The sequence below is a fragment of the Colius striatus genome, chromosome 3 (genome assembly GCF_028858725.1).
Source record: "Colius striatus isolate bColStr4 chromosome 3, bColStr4.1.hap1, whole genome shotgun sequence".
Lineage (NCBI taxonomy): Eukaryota > Metazoa > Chordata > Aves > Coliiformes > Coliidae > Colius > Colius striatus.
In genome coordinates, this window is record NC_084761.1 from 19,943,343 (window position 1) to 19,956,620 (window position 13,278).

Genomic DNA, 13,278 nt, shown 5'->3' on the forward strand with positions numbered 1-13,278 from the left:
TCCGTTAAACGGCCCGAGGCTGTCGTGCCGTGCCCGGGGCTGGCGAGCCCTGAGGATTTGTGCGCTGAGAGGGCGAGCGGCACTGCCTCTGCCCAGGCCGCGGCACCCCGCAGCGCGTCGGAGGATTGCGGCGGGAACGGCTGCAGGTGATGGTGCAAAAGGCGGCCTGCATTTGCGGGCTTGGATTTGTGTGAGTTTCTGTTCCCGCCGAAACGTGGTGTGGGCAGAGGTCACACCGAGTCAAAGCTGTGTGGGCGAGCGTCGATGCCTTTTGTAACCGCATGTTTTCCTAGGGAAAGTCTGACAGACTTTCTTGTAACTCACAGAGTAGGGCTTTCTGTCATGTTTTGTGGCAGATTTTTCACTAAAGATTGTGGAAAAATTCCTCTGTGCAGAGGGGAAGAAGAAAATAAACTGAGATCTGCAATAGGATATATGAAGCATGCCAAAATAATAACAACAACCTCACCTGCAAAACAGCCTACAGACAGTTGGCAAATTCCTTCATGAAGATGGTGAGAGCTTTGAAAAGATGCATCAGATGACTTGGACTGCAGCTTCTGATGCTGCAGTGGCAATTTTTTCTGATCAGTTATGTGTTTGTGTCAGGAACGTGGCTCAGGTGCTCCCACAGACAACATGTGTGCTGGTTTTTAGTGCCTTCTCCTCTTAGACTCTTATTGTCAACATTATGTGAATCTTCTCCTTTAAGTTGCCATCTCATATTTTGTAAACAGTAGTGACACCAAACTTTACACACTATCAAGTACATACTGCATTAATTAGAAACCATCTTTAAAAAAGAGTGCTTATCCAAGACTCATTGACACAGTTGTATACACTGTCCCTTAACTCTCATGATTATTTCTAATTACCATTCTGTTTGGAAAAAAAATGAACATACAAGGTTATAGGAAGTCCTGTGAAAATTTACAGTCCTTGAACAGATAGTAAATCTTTAAGGTAGAACACAGATCTTGAAGTGCTAATCTACCCTATCCAGCCTCTAGAGAACTGAACATTACAAATGTAAATTGAGTACTTAAGCTCATTGATATAAAAGCTAGTCATTGTTTGATTGCTATTTGTTTTTAGGACTGTCATAGCAATGATTCCATAAAAAGATATTTTAATATAGCTAAACTCACAGTTTATGTGCTGATGGGATAAGGAATTGCAAGCAATTGTAAAAAAGGGAGTAGGTTACTTGAAGGATATATATATATATATATATATATATATATATATAAGATGAAAATGAAATGAAAAAAATATCAGTAGTCTTAAAAATTATCATTACAGACAAGAGAATTTTGAGGAAAGTTTCAGTTTTTCTAGTTGTCCACTCATTTTTTCTATGCAAGGTTTCTATACATGACTACAAAACTTTGAATTGTTATTAAAATTTTCCACAAATGAAATGTCCACCACAGATTTTTCTACAAAATAATGCACTAGAAAAATAGCAATTGTTTTATAAATGCTTTTGATAAAATTTGCTGTGCAAATTGTGTGTGACAAATTGATTTACTTCAGGAGTACATAACTTATAAAACATTTGTCAAATGTAGACAAAACATATTCTTATATCAGTGATGCTGAACACAACCAAAAAACCAGCAAACCATTATCTTTCATGCAAACTCACTTTCTGTACCAGTTGGAGTCCTGCTATTCATCCTACAGACACACACAAATAGGCTTTCAGTAACACAAGAGTGCAATTTTTTTTCTTGACCTGGGTGAGTTAACTGCATAAGTTTTAGATACCATTTCAGTTTGGAACTTAAATATCACAGCTTTATAAAAAAGCAAACCACGACATTTTAAATCAACTTCCACATCAATCTAATTGCACCAGACTGCTAACCTCAGATTTGACCTTGAAGCTACATGTAGTAATGCACATTAGAAAAAAATGCTACCAATATCAGTCATTCAGAACAAAATAATAAACTGCCTTTTTGTATCATTTCTGGAAAAAAAAAAATCTGAAAGCTCATCACTGCTATAATAACAATATTTATAATTAACAGTTTGCAGAGCGTATCATACAAAAAGTGACCCCATTACTGTTGCTCTCCTGAATACATTATATAGAAAATCTTATGAAAATATTACTGTAATAATTATCAGTATGCATATGATCCACAACAATGCATTGATGAAATTGGTACAAAGGATAAAACTGAAAATATGCAATTTGATTTGTACAATAGTTAAAGCAAATTTAGGCATCGACAGCAGTGAAGGAGGTGGATATTCTTAACAGGTTATTTCCAAGTCTGTTATACTTGCAGTATTTTTATATGCATATGATAAAGGACTGTCTTAGGCATGAACCATCCCATCAACTGAAATTTATCTCTCAATAATTATTTAAATGTGAAGAAAAAGTCAAACATCTTTGTTTGGTAAGAAGTGTTGCTCTCATCTTGTGAAAACCTGTATCAGGAAATGTTGCTTTATGAAAATAAAAATTGTTATTATTTTCTTTTCCTATCCCGGGAGAATATTATGTTTCCTCTTCCATCCACTTCTTCACTTTTTTCTCCTCTGTTTTGCCTTCTCAGCTGCTGAAAGGGGTACGTTTCTGTAAGACAGAGGTTAAGAAGTGAGGTGACTCACTTTGTATTTTGCAGTCTTAGCTTAAGGAAAAAATGAATCTAAGTTTCAGAAAAAAAGCCCAGTTTGAGAAAAATATAATTTAAGAAAAAAATCTTGTTGCTCTTGGGAAGTTTATTATTTTAAGAAAATTTATTTGTTACTCTTTTTTGCTTTCTAGCAGTCTTAACCCCACCACACCTGCAGCCTCTATTTTCAGTTTCAGCAGTTTTAGAGATGAACATAGTCTTTGAGACAAACATGTAATTGTATGTTCAGAAACCCTGCTCAAAATCCCATCATCTGGAGCTTTCAGCACTTGCTTTCTACAGCAACAAACTGTATATAAAAAACCTGGGCCCCAACAGCAGAACAGGATCGCAGCCACTGGGGGAGCTGGAAGAGATACCTTGAAAAAATGTTACCAAAATGTAACTGGTACATATTTTGCGCTCTGGGCTAACATCACTCATCTTGTGATCAGAAGTGCAGGTCGGCACAGGGGAAAAAGCAGCAGTACTCTCTGCCTGAAAGATTGTCCTTCATCAGTGCGGTCTGGGTTGTGTTGGTGTCTGCACGGGTGTTACTATGTGCCTTGACTGTGTTACAGTGCACATCAATAATTCGGACTGTGCTTTCACTTTGTGTTGATATAGAAAGTCTGTTACTATATTAGGGTAGTTATAGCAGCGAGTGGTTGTCTTCTATGGTTTTCCACGCCATATGGAAAAGTGGCCACCAGGAGACACTCATCCCACACGTTAGTCTCATCTTGGGCTGATCTCTTTTGCTGCTGGCTTCCTAAAAGCGTTACTCGGGAAGCCAAAGTTCAATTTGAGTGTTACAACGATCATTAGTGATGGCGTTAACTACAGCTATTGATATGCAGGCATTATTCTGAAACTTAAAGTAAGAGACTGCGGGCACTTCTCGTGTTTTAGTATCGTCTTTTCCTTTAGGACCTGCTCCCGGATGATGGTGGGCAGGGAAACAAAGACTAATAGGAGCACAAGTTCTGTTCACAAGTTCTGTCAGCTGAAATAGCAAAAAAAAAAAAAAAAAAAAAAAATTGAATCGTTCTGTAGGAATGAAAGAGAACTAGATTGAAGATGGAAATTCATAGTTAGGATCTTGAAGAGGAAAATAGAGGTCAAAACCCAGGCAATCTTTAAAGATTCTTTTCCTGTGCTATTCATGCGGCTACTAGAAATCCTCAGGCTACCAGTCAACACTGCATGTTTAGGAAAGTCTTGGATCAGAGGTGCAGTGTTAAGGCATAAACTGAAGAAACAAATATTCAGCCAAGTCTGTTTTAACGAGAGTTTTTAATCTTAATTATTTTGGCATCCCCTTCTACAGTTGTCAAGGCAGTAAATCACTGCTCTCAGGGTTGTGCTAAAGTCCATGGATGGAGGCATTTTTGATTAATAACTAGCATTTTTTTGTCTGGCATGACCTGGCTCTAAAGTATCTTCTTAAGTGAGCATAGTATTGGAAACACTAATGTGAGTTAGGTAAATTGTGTTGTTCAGTAGCAGTGCATTGTATTTTTACAGAGGTCCTAAACAGCAATGTGTTTTTTACTCATCTTTCTCTACGATTATTAAAATAAATTAGGATTTTCCTTTCCTCCACATCCTGTCTTACTATTGCATTCTAAAGAACCTTATATTGGAAACAACAGAAAGTACTATTTTATGTCAAAAGGAAGATTCTAGAATTTGCTGTGAGATCAAATTTGAGCAAAGGTTCTGGTAGTATTTTTAAAATGTAAATAAAATACAAACATTAACCATAATGATAAACATTTATAATCCCTTTCACAAATATTATCGGATCTTAAAATGCATATTTTCACATTTCAACATGGAAATTGTTTTGATTTTATTTTAAATGAAGCAACAGTTTATGTTATTACAAAATCATTGGTCGACCATAAATACTATTACTAACAGTAACAGCTATTCCGAAATAATAAGATGCTCCAAGCTCTGTAATGTATTTGCATAAGTATGTAATATTTTGACTTTTACGTTGTTTTCATTTTTAGTCTAGCAAACCAAGTGTCTATTTCAATTGCAAGAAGTGTAAAATGTGCTGTAAGTCTGTGCAGATTCTACTCAAATTGTACCACTTCACAGTTAAGTTTAGATGAGTTAAATTTGTAACGGCCACGTATATTTGCTCTGCCATGACTCTTTTTGGATAATGTGATGCATTGCAGAACTCTGAACTAATGAAAGTGAGATATCTAGTTGGTGCTTGAACTCTGCTATGCGTACAACAGCAGGGAACATGGATTTTCAGCTTAAGAAGCTTCTCATCAGCTTAATTGACACATCTTAATTGCATTTATATTATCTTTTAAGTTATTCTAAAATAATCATTAAGTTTTAATACTGTAAGATGTTTAACATGTAGTTTGACCACACATTACAAATTATGTAATATAAAGGGATCTTCCCATGGATCTTAGGTTAAAGCTTATTCTATTAAAAAAAAGAAAACCACTTTTTTTTTTTTTTAAAACATACATCAGCAAAACAAAAACCCAGGATTCTCTGTTGTCCTTACTTTGGTATGCAGATACAATTAGCATTGTTGCTGAAGTCAACAGAGGATGTCTTTATGAGTTTAAAACAAAGTAAATCTACTTTCAAGTTCCCAGGAAACCCATAGTAGTGATCTTCATTCTTACTGCTTTCCAAGTCATTCTTCAGTTGTCTTTGTTTTTGATAGATCTACTCATTAGACAACTAAGGTTTTTTTTTTTGTCAAACATTGTTTTGTAGACAGTTCCAGAATGTAATTTCAATCTTCTCTCCAGTTCATGCACGTAACTAAAAACCCTAGAAATTATATAAAGTCTGATCACAATTTTGAGATGGTTTTCATGTTAAAAATTCAGCAAACACATATTGCTAATGTTTTCTGTATGAGATTCTCTGAGCATATAGTGTTTTCTTTATTGAAAATATTTGTATTGTCTCAAATCTTCCTGAAAATTATGTCGACTTTAAAATAGCTGTCATCTAATATTACAGTTACTGTTCTCTTTTAGGTCTCACAATGTCCCATCCTTCTATCTAGGGAATTAAAGACATAGTCACTATGATGTGCCACTGGTTCAGAGATCCCATTTCTTTATAGCTGGTTTCATATTTTATAGCAAAAAGTTTTTGAAAAGAGCTGAAATTCTCTGCCGTTCCTTCTCTGACTTTTGCTCTGTGTTTTTTTCTTTCAGGCAAGGACAGGTGCTTCCTATCCAAGTATTTATTCCGGCAGCTGAAGATGTGTTTTGTTCTAAGCACATAGTGGAGTGCTGGCATTTATGGCAGAGGTAAGCAGCTGACTGAACATTATGAGCAGGGCTATAAAGGGCTGAACATCACCTGGGCAAAAGCTACGAATACCGTGGTGGGCAGGGGAAGAGAGAGGTAGATTTGCCTTAGGTTGCTCTGAGAACTCTTATTTTTGCAAGACACTTTTATGTGCTACTGAAGTTTAGTAAAGTTGTATCCAGAGATGAAGGGATTTGGGTCTGCCACTGTTGGAGAGCCTGTGTGCTGGAAACCGTCTAGGGTCAGCAGGAGAATTACAGAAAAAACTCTTACATTAGTCTATCAAAAGGTGTAGTTGATCTTGGATCTTGTCTCACGGGGAGAAAGGTATGGGAGAAAACTTGCAAATTAATGTCTCAAAATACTTCAGTTTGTTTAAGTGTAGAGAGGAAAAATAGTCCATTTTACATGATGGTATAATAGTAAAAATCTAGTTTAATACTGTTATACTGTGTTCCTGGAAGTTAGGAGATGCTAGTGAAAATGAAAATTAGAAAAGTGAAAGTTAGAAAAATCTGGTATGTTACAAGAACACAGTTTGGCCAAGAATAAATAAGCCTTTTAAAAACAAGCTCATGAGCAATGCATTTCTCTGGATCTGAATTTGTTTGCTTACCCTATAGTTTTTAAAAACTTGATTAACATAATTACATTTACCTGCTGTGCAAACGGGACACTTTGCAGCTTTAATTTAAATTTAATTTAAATGGAATTTAAAGGTAATATTAAATGAGGAAGAGAGAAATAGTAAGCTTTTTAATTTTTTTATTATTATTTGAAATAATTGCTATGGGAGTGTGTTATATTTATTGCCTGAATGTTACACAAACAGTGTTATTCTGGGAACTGATATGAAAACAGTGTGTTATTGAAAGGTCACTAATACAATAAAAGTTGTAGAACTATATATGCAAGACCTTCTAAAAGCAGATGTTGGAGATATCAACCATCCACTGAAGGATCAAATGTAGGTACCAAGTACTGCACTTTAACTGAGGTTGCATATTTAGTGTGAGTATCAGAAATGAAGCTGTGCTGCTCGCAGGTAAGAGTACAAAGGAAATTCTGGGCTGAGGTGGAAGTCAGATTTATGCTGACATACAAGTCAGGAATGATAAGGACAAATTTATTGTTAGAATAAATCTCTTAAGTCAGTAGGTGAGCTTTAGTTATGAGACCAGATGTTTCGCATAGAAAGCCTGTATGCTGTTTCTTCTTTGTGGAAAACTATTTCTGTGCAGGGCATAAGAATGTTTTTTATTTGGCCTTACTGTGAAAACCCCTTGAAATAGTACTTTCACTGACGTGACTTTCACGTGATCGTGTTCAACTACTTTGTTCAAATAGTACTGGCAAAAAAACCCAAACCCTATAACTGTTGCTTGCTTGATAAGTGAGTTTCCAAGTGCACTATTTCTCTGTGGAAAAGGATAGCCAACTTGTACCCATGGAGCAAGACACTTGACTGTGTCTAAGTTGAAGTTGGCGTTCCCCTCTTTTTAAGGCTAAATGGAGACATTTTCTTGTCTTCCTGCAGAGTTCATTGCAAACAACCAACATATCATTTGAATGGTAACAGTCATCATCTTTGAGTACCCTTGTAGAGTAAGTAATTTCTTATTTCTCCATGAAAACTTCCATAGTCGGCAGCTATGTAGAACAATTCAATTTCCTAGCCATTCATCTAAATATCTTATAAATGTTTTCGGTCCATCAAGTTTGCTACAATACAGCACAAAGGCCATTACGCTAGTCACTCAACTTTACATGGAAGTGCTTTTTCCAGTTCCACTTTTTGTGCTAACAAAAATAATTGCAAAGGTTAAGTCCAGTTTTAAGTTGCAACAATAGACTTAATGTGACTGTGCACATTTGAATCTCTACAGGCGTTTATCTGAAAGTCTTAGGGTACTGTCCAATTCAACTTCCTCCATGGTTAGTACATTGAGACTTTAAAAGGATTGATGATAGAAAGTTCTAAGTCCCAAGAGGACATTAAATAACTGAGGCGCTTTTGATGTGTCTTGTTTTACTAGCATTTCTTGTTGTGCAATATATTTCCATGCTGAAAATTAGATGGGAGGCAAAAATCCAGAGTTGCACAAGAAGATATTTCCATTGCTTTTTTAGTAGATTAACTTTCATCTGAAGGAAAACATATGACATGGAGCAGGAGGGAAAAACTATAGCAGTCTTCACTGATCCCCAGTTTTCAATAATAACATAAAATAGGTGTTTATTCCAGGTGACAAATTATGTCATTTGTCTCTTGAGCGTAAGCTGGTTGTTGTCAGTCTTTTAGTCCCAGATTTTGGTGTACACTGGGAATTGAAAGGGAAAATTCTGCCTTGGAAACTTGGAATTTTGTAAATATTTGCTGTGCTGTTCAAGTGAAGCCAGATGTAGCTCTCCCTGGAATCCATGCTGTTCCCAAGATGGACATGTTGCAACAGAACAATGTATTGACAGTGATTTCTGATAGACACCATCACCCAGAGGAAAGCTATAAAGTGTGCAGATGCTCTAAAGTCTGTTGAGTGATGGACAGTGCAGGCAGGGCTTTCTGAAGACTGTGGAGAGGGAGGAGTAATTTCAGGTCCCATGTAAATTGCAGGAAGGGAATTGTGGAAGAAAAAAGAATATATTTTGTACACTCTATTCATGTGTGTTTTGACAGTGCCAAAGTTAAGGATGGAGGTTACTTACTTACAGCACTTCTTACTTCTAGGAGAGGAGACAAGAACAGGCTGTGCACGTAGCAGTCATGTCCCAGAATTGTTCCTATACTGCCAGTGATTTGTTTTTCATGGGCTGCCTGAGCTAGGCAACAGTCTTGGGATTTTTTTGCCATATGTCTGCATGTTATCTATAGGAGACTCTTGTAAGCCTCTAATATTTACAACATCCTTTGCTATGACTTAGCTACAAGTTATGTGATTAACCACCTTCCTTTGATTTCTAGCCTGTTCCCTGTGGACAAGCGGATGATTATGTCTGCGCAATCCTGAGGCATTAACACACAAGAGATTGCATGTGGGTCACTTGGTGTAGTGGCTTTGCTGTATAAATATCCTCATGTAGCATTGCTCTGAATAGGATACACTTACTTTTTCCATCTCTTAGGAGTGTCACAATGCCCTCCCAGGAGAGCCTTATTTGTCATTCTAACCTAAAGTGCTGGATTTCAGGACTTTCTGCCTCTCACACAATAAACCAAGAGGACATTCATCCCTCTGGCATGCCCTGCAGACCCCCTCTCATAGTAAATCCATGTGGAAAAAATTTATCTGTGTTACTCTCCAAATACTTTCAAGCAGACCACTCGAGTCTTGGTGTGAGGTGGAAAATGCAAGTTTTTATTATTATTGTTCTAAGGGATGTGGACAAATTATTTTACTGTATTTGGATGTAAGCGGTTGTGTAAATCTTTTATTTTGCTGTCTGTGGTTACTAGCTTGTGCAGGAGGGAATAATCCATTAAACACAACAGGGAATTTGAGTATATTTGGGAACTTTTATCTCAGATCACAACTATTTTTCGACTTCATTCCCTGACTCGTCATCTCACTAGGTTTGTCTTTTTTAACTAGGTTTTTATGATATATCAGTTCTGATATTGTTCGTTTCAGTCTTTCACATTTCCTGTCTAACCACAGCATTAACAGAGGGAGACTGGGGAGGGGAGGGCGGCAGGGGAGGAAAGTACTTGTACTTTTAGAAAATACATCTCATCTGTCATTGAAAAGATGTGGCTAAACCTTTCTGTACACAAAAGTCTTCCTAAATGATCATGGAGATAATCTCAGAAATAATTTGTCTAAGAGCACTCTCATAGGAAAGTGGTATTTAAGGAAAAATGACAGTCAAGCTTGATAATAATGTACTATCCCAGTTCCTGCCCAGCAGTGAGTTTAAGGTATATAATGCCTTCCTACCATTAAACTACGCTATTATTCATGTGCTGTGGAAGGAAAATGTTCCTGATACTTTAGAAATGATGAGTAGTGAATAGGGTGTGTGTTTGGAAAAACCCCCAAATGAAAAACTGCTAATGAACAGAACTGGTATTTTCCATAGTTCAGTAAGCTAGTCATAGTTACTACTAATGAGTTCATCCACAGGACAGGTACTTAGATACATGGCACTCATGAGGCAAAAGCATCTGCAGGCTGTACTTTACCTATATAGTAGTATATTTCTACAGGCTACAGTGGAGAAACTTCCAGGTTGAACTTTTCTGTTTAATACCAGTGTAAATATGAAGTCTGAGACTATTTTCTAATGATGCTGGTGTAACTTTTTACACCTTCTGACTGAGATATGGAGCAGGACAAAAGGTCATTGGAAAAACAGTCAAATAACTCATATTATGGGAAAAAATCCCATGAGATTTAAAAAATTTGAATTTGCAGTCTTTGCCATAGCACCTACTGAAGAAGACCTCTAGGAAAGTCTTTCTCTTTAGCACCAGTCATCCACAATTTAATTATCCAAAATTTCTTCTTGGAGTTTGGAAACAGGCTGGCAATGTAGAAAAGATTGTTCAAACAGTAAAGGCCTAATGCTATTTTGTATGGAAAAGAGTGCTAAGCAGTTCTGGTGCAAACCAAAATGTCCAAAATATATCTATAGTGCAACCCAGATGCAATCCTTCTGCTAGAAAAGCTTCTGCATCCAACAGAGTGAGAATAAAAATAAATGAGAACAGAAGCTTTGTAGAAATGTTCATCTTGTTTTCTGCTTTATTGTATTTCTCACTAAGAGCTGTTCTTACCATTCTGCCCTGCTGAACACTATGAAAAACATCAGTGGAAGAGTTTTCCACTTAGGCTGAACAAATCAGTAAAGAGCACAAGTTTGCCTATAAAATTTTATAATTGTAGTACTACAATGTCTGTTTTGTTCAGAAGAGAAGATTTTTATATCTGTAGGAAAGATTCCTGAATGTGGTAATTTGCTGATTCAAAGAACTGAGAGGACAATCCTCCTGTGTATGGCCTTAGCAAGGAGAAGGCCTCAGTCAGAGTTCTGGGATATTTATTACTTCAGTTTCCCCATTGTTAAGCTGGGGGTGATAATAGGTCCTTACCTCCTGAAGAGTGGAGACTCAATACCTCACTGAAGAAGGCTCTAAAGATAAGGAAAGTATTTTGTTTTCTCATACACCCATGTGGAAATCTGTCATCGTGTTAAGGTGACAGAGTGAAATGTGGCCTGCAGGACACAGTGGTTTGAGAGTGGTATTCTTGAAGTGCATCCTGAGCTTTCTGTCAAAAAATACAAACTTCTACTGAACAGTTAGATAACCTAGGTGTTTTCAATAGATAAGGAAATATAAAATTGGTATGATGAAGGCTTTGTGGTCCATATACTTATTTCTCCCACAAAGAATCATAACATCATTTGAGTTGGAAAAGATCTAAAAAAGAACCTGTATTATCATTATAAATAAGTCTAATAAAGATATTATTACCAAGAAATGTCATTTTGCTGACCAATGGACATTTGTTTCCTTGCAGCTTAGAATGAAATACTGGACAGAAATTACTGTTTCAGACTCCAAGTGCTGGTATTCAAAATGGTTAAAAAAAATTTGCATTTCTTTTCTGATTTTGACTTTGCATTAGACTGAAGAATTACACTTGTATTCACCATTTTCTTTTAACAATAAAGTATGCTATTTCTATTTAGTGTGACACAAGCCTCACAGGTGAGTTTTTATGAGCATATTGTTTTCCTTGCAAGGAATCAGTATTTCCCACATAATTTCCTATATCTGGCAGCAGAATGGCACATTTTCTTCTGACATATGATGACATGGGTAATAATTTAGAGTGACAAAACTAATGCTGTAATGAGTCAGGCCAGCGCAGACAGGAGCACGAATATTCCACACCCTCAAAGGAATCTTTATTATTTCATTATTTTCATGATTTCCTTTTTGTTTCCTCATCCTTCTTTCGCTTCCTTTTAGTCTGGACTTGTCAAGTTGCTTCCCCCTTTGGATCAGTTTCTCTCATTAATCTCTGTTTTGGCTGTTCTGCAAAACTGTTTGTATCAACTCTTTCTGTGGAATGTGTATTATCTGAGCTGGGAACTAACATGTAGCTGGGAAGTAGAGCACCCTAGAATTAGCAAACTCATGTGAAGCTTATGGAGGGAAGTAAGAAGGCTACAATTGCCATTGGGTTTCAACCTAAAGACCTATGGAGGGGCTTTTACTGCAGAATTATTGGTACTTTCATTGACATTAACTGGATCAATTTCAGAATGCCAACACAATTTCTCTTCTGATAACTCACAACCTTTGCAGTGACCACTCTAAATGTTTTGAATGCAGAAATCTTCCAGTAACCACTTACTCCTGTTTTTCATAAAACAATTTATCCCTTAATGCACTAAGGAAGAATCATAAAGCAACTCACCTTATTGAAACCTCAAGATATCCAAAGACGTCAGAGATTGCAACAATAATAAGGATGCAGCACCTTGTATATGAGTTGACAAAACACATTGTTTCAGCTGGTCTGATTTGAATGTGATCTCAGTCTGGTGCTATGTACTCATTGGCATGCTCCTGCAGCAATGCTCACTGCGGTGGCCAGTCTTACAAAACTTGGCATTAGGAACAAGACATGAAGAGTTCACACTCTGCAGCTACCATCCCGTAAAAAAATCATGGGAGCACCTGAATAATACTGTATTTCAGGCTCCTAAATAGCCCTGCTGGCAGTGTGATTTAATGTAGGTTTTTCTGTTGGCACCATTCGGCATCTGTGTTAACAAGTGGCTAATTGTTTTCATTCACTGCACCAATTTACTCAGCACCAGTATTATCTCATATCTTGGCCTTGGTTTTCATTGGATTCATCACAGTGACAACATTATTACATTACTCAGAATGTGCAGATGGAAAAGATACACTGACATGGTGACTGTCTGAATGAGGACAATTTGTTTCTAATTTATCCTTGGCTTTTTATAACTCTGAATCAAGAAAATGCTTCAAGAAGGATTGTGCAGGTACTCATGTCAAGATGGGCAAAGCTTCTCAGGAAAGATTGAGTATAGCACTACTATACCATGTTGGAATTCATAATAATGAGCAATTTTTTATTGCAGTTGTCAATTGATCACATTGGGCAGTCACATGAAGAATTCTCTCTGTTTTATCTGAAAATTCTAATTTACTGTTTTTGAAGAAAAAACAGCAGTCAAAACAACAACAAAAAGTCAGCTACTGTGTTTTGCTTGAAAAGATTTCTTCTTAGGAAAGATTTTTATTTCTTCCCCTGCCAAAGATGGAGAAGAACATTTATACAGGTCAGTGAAA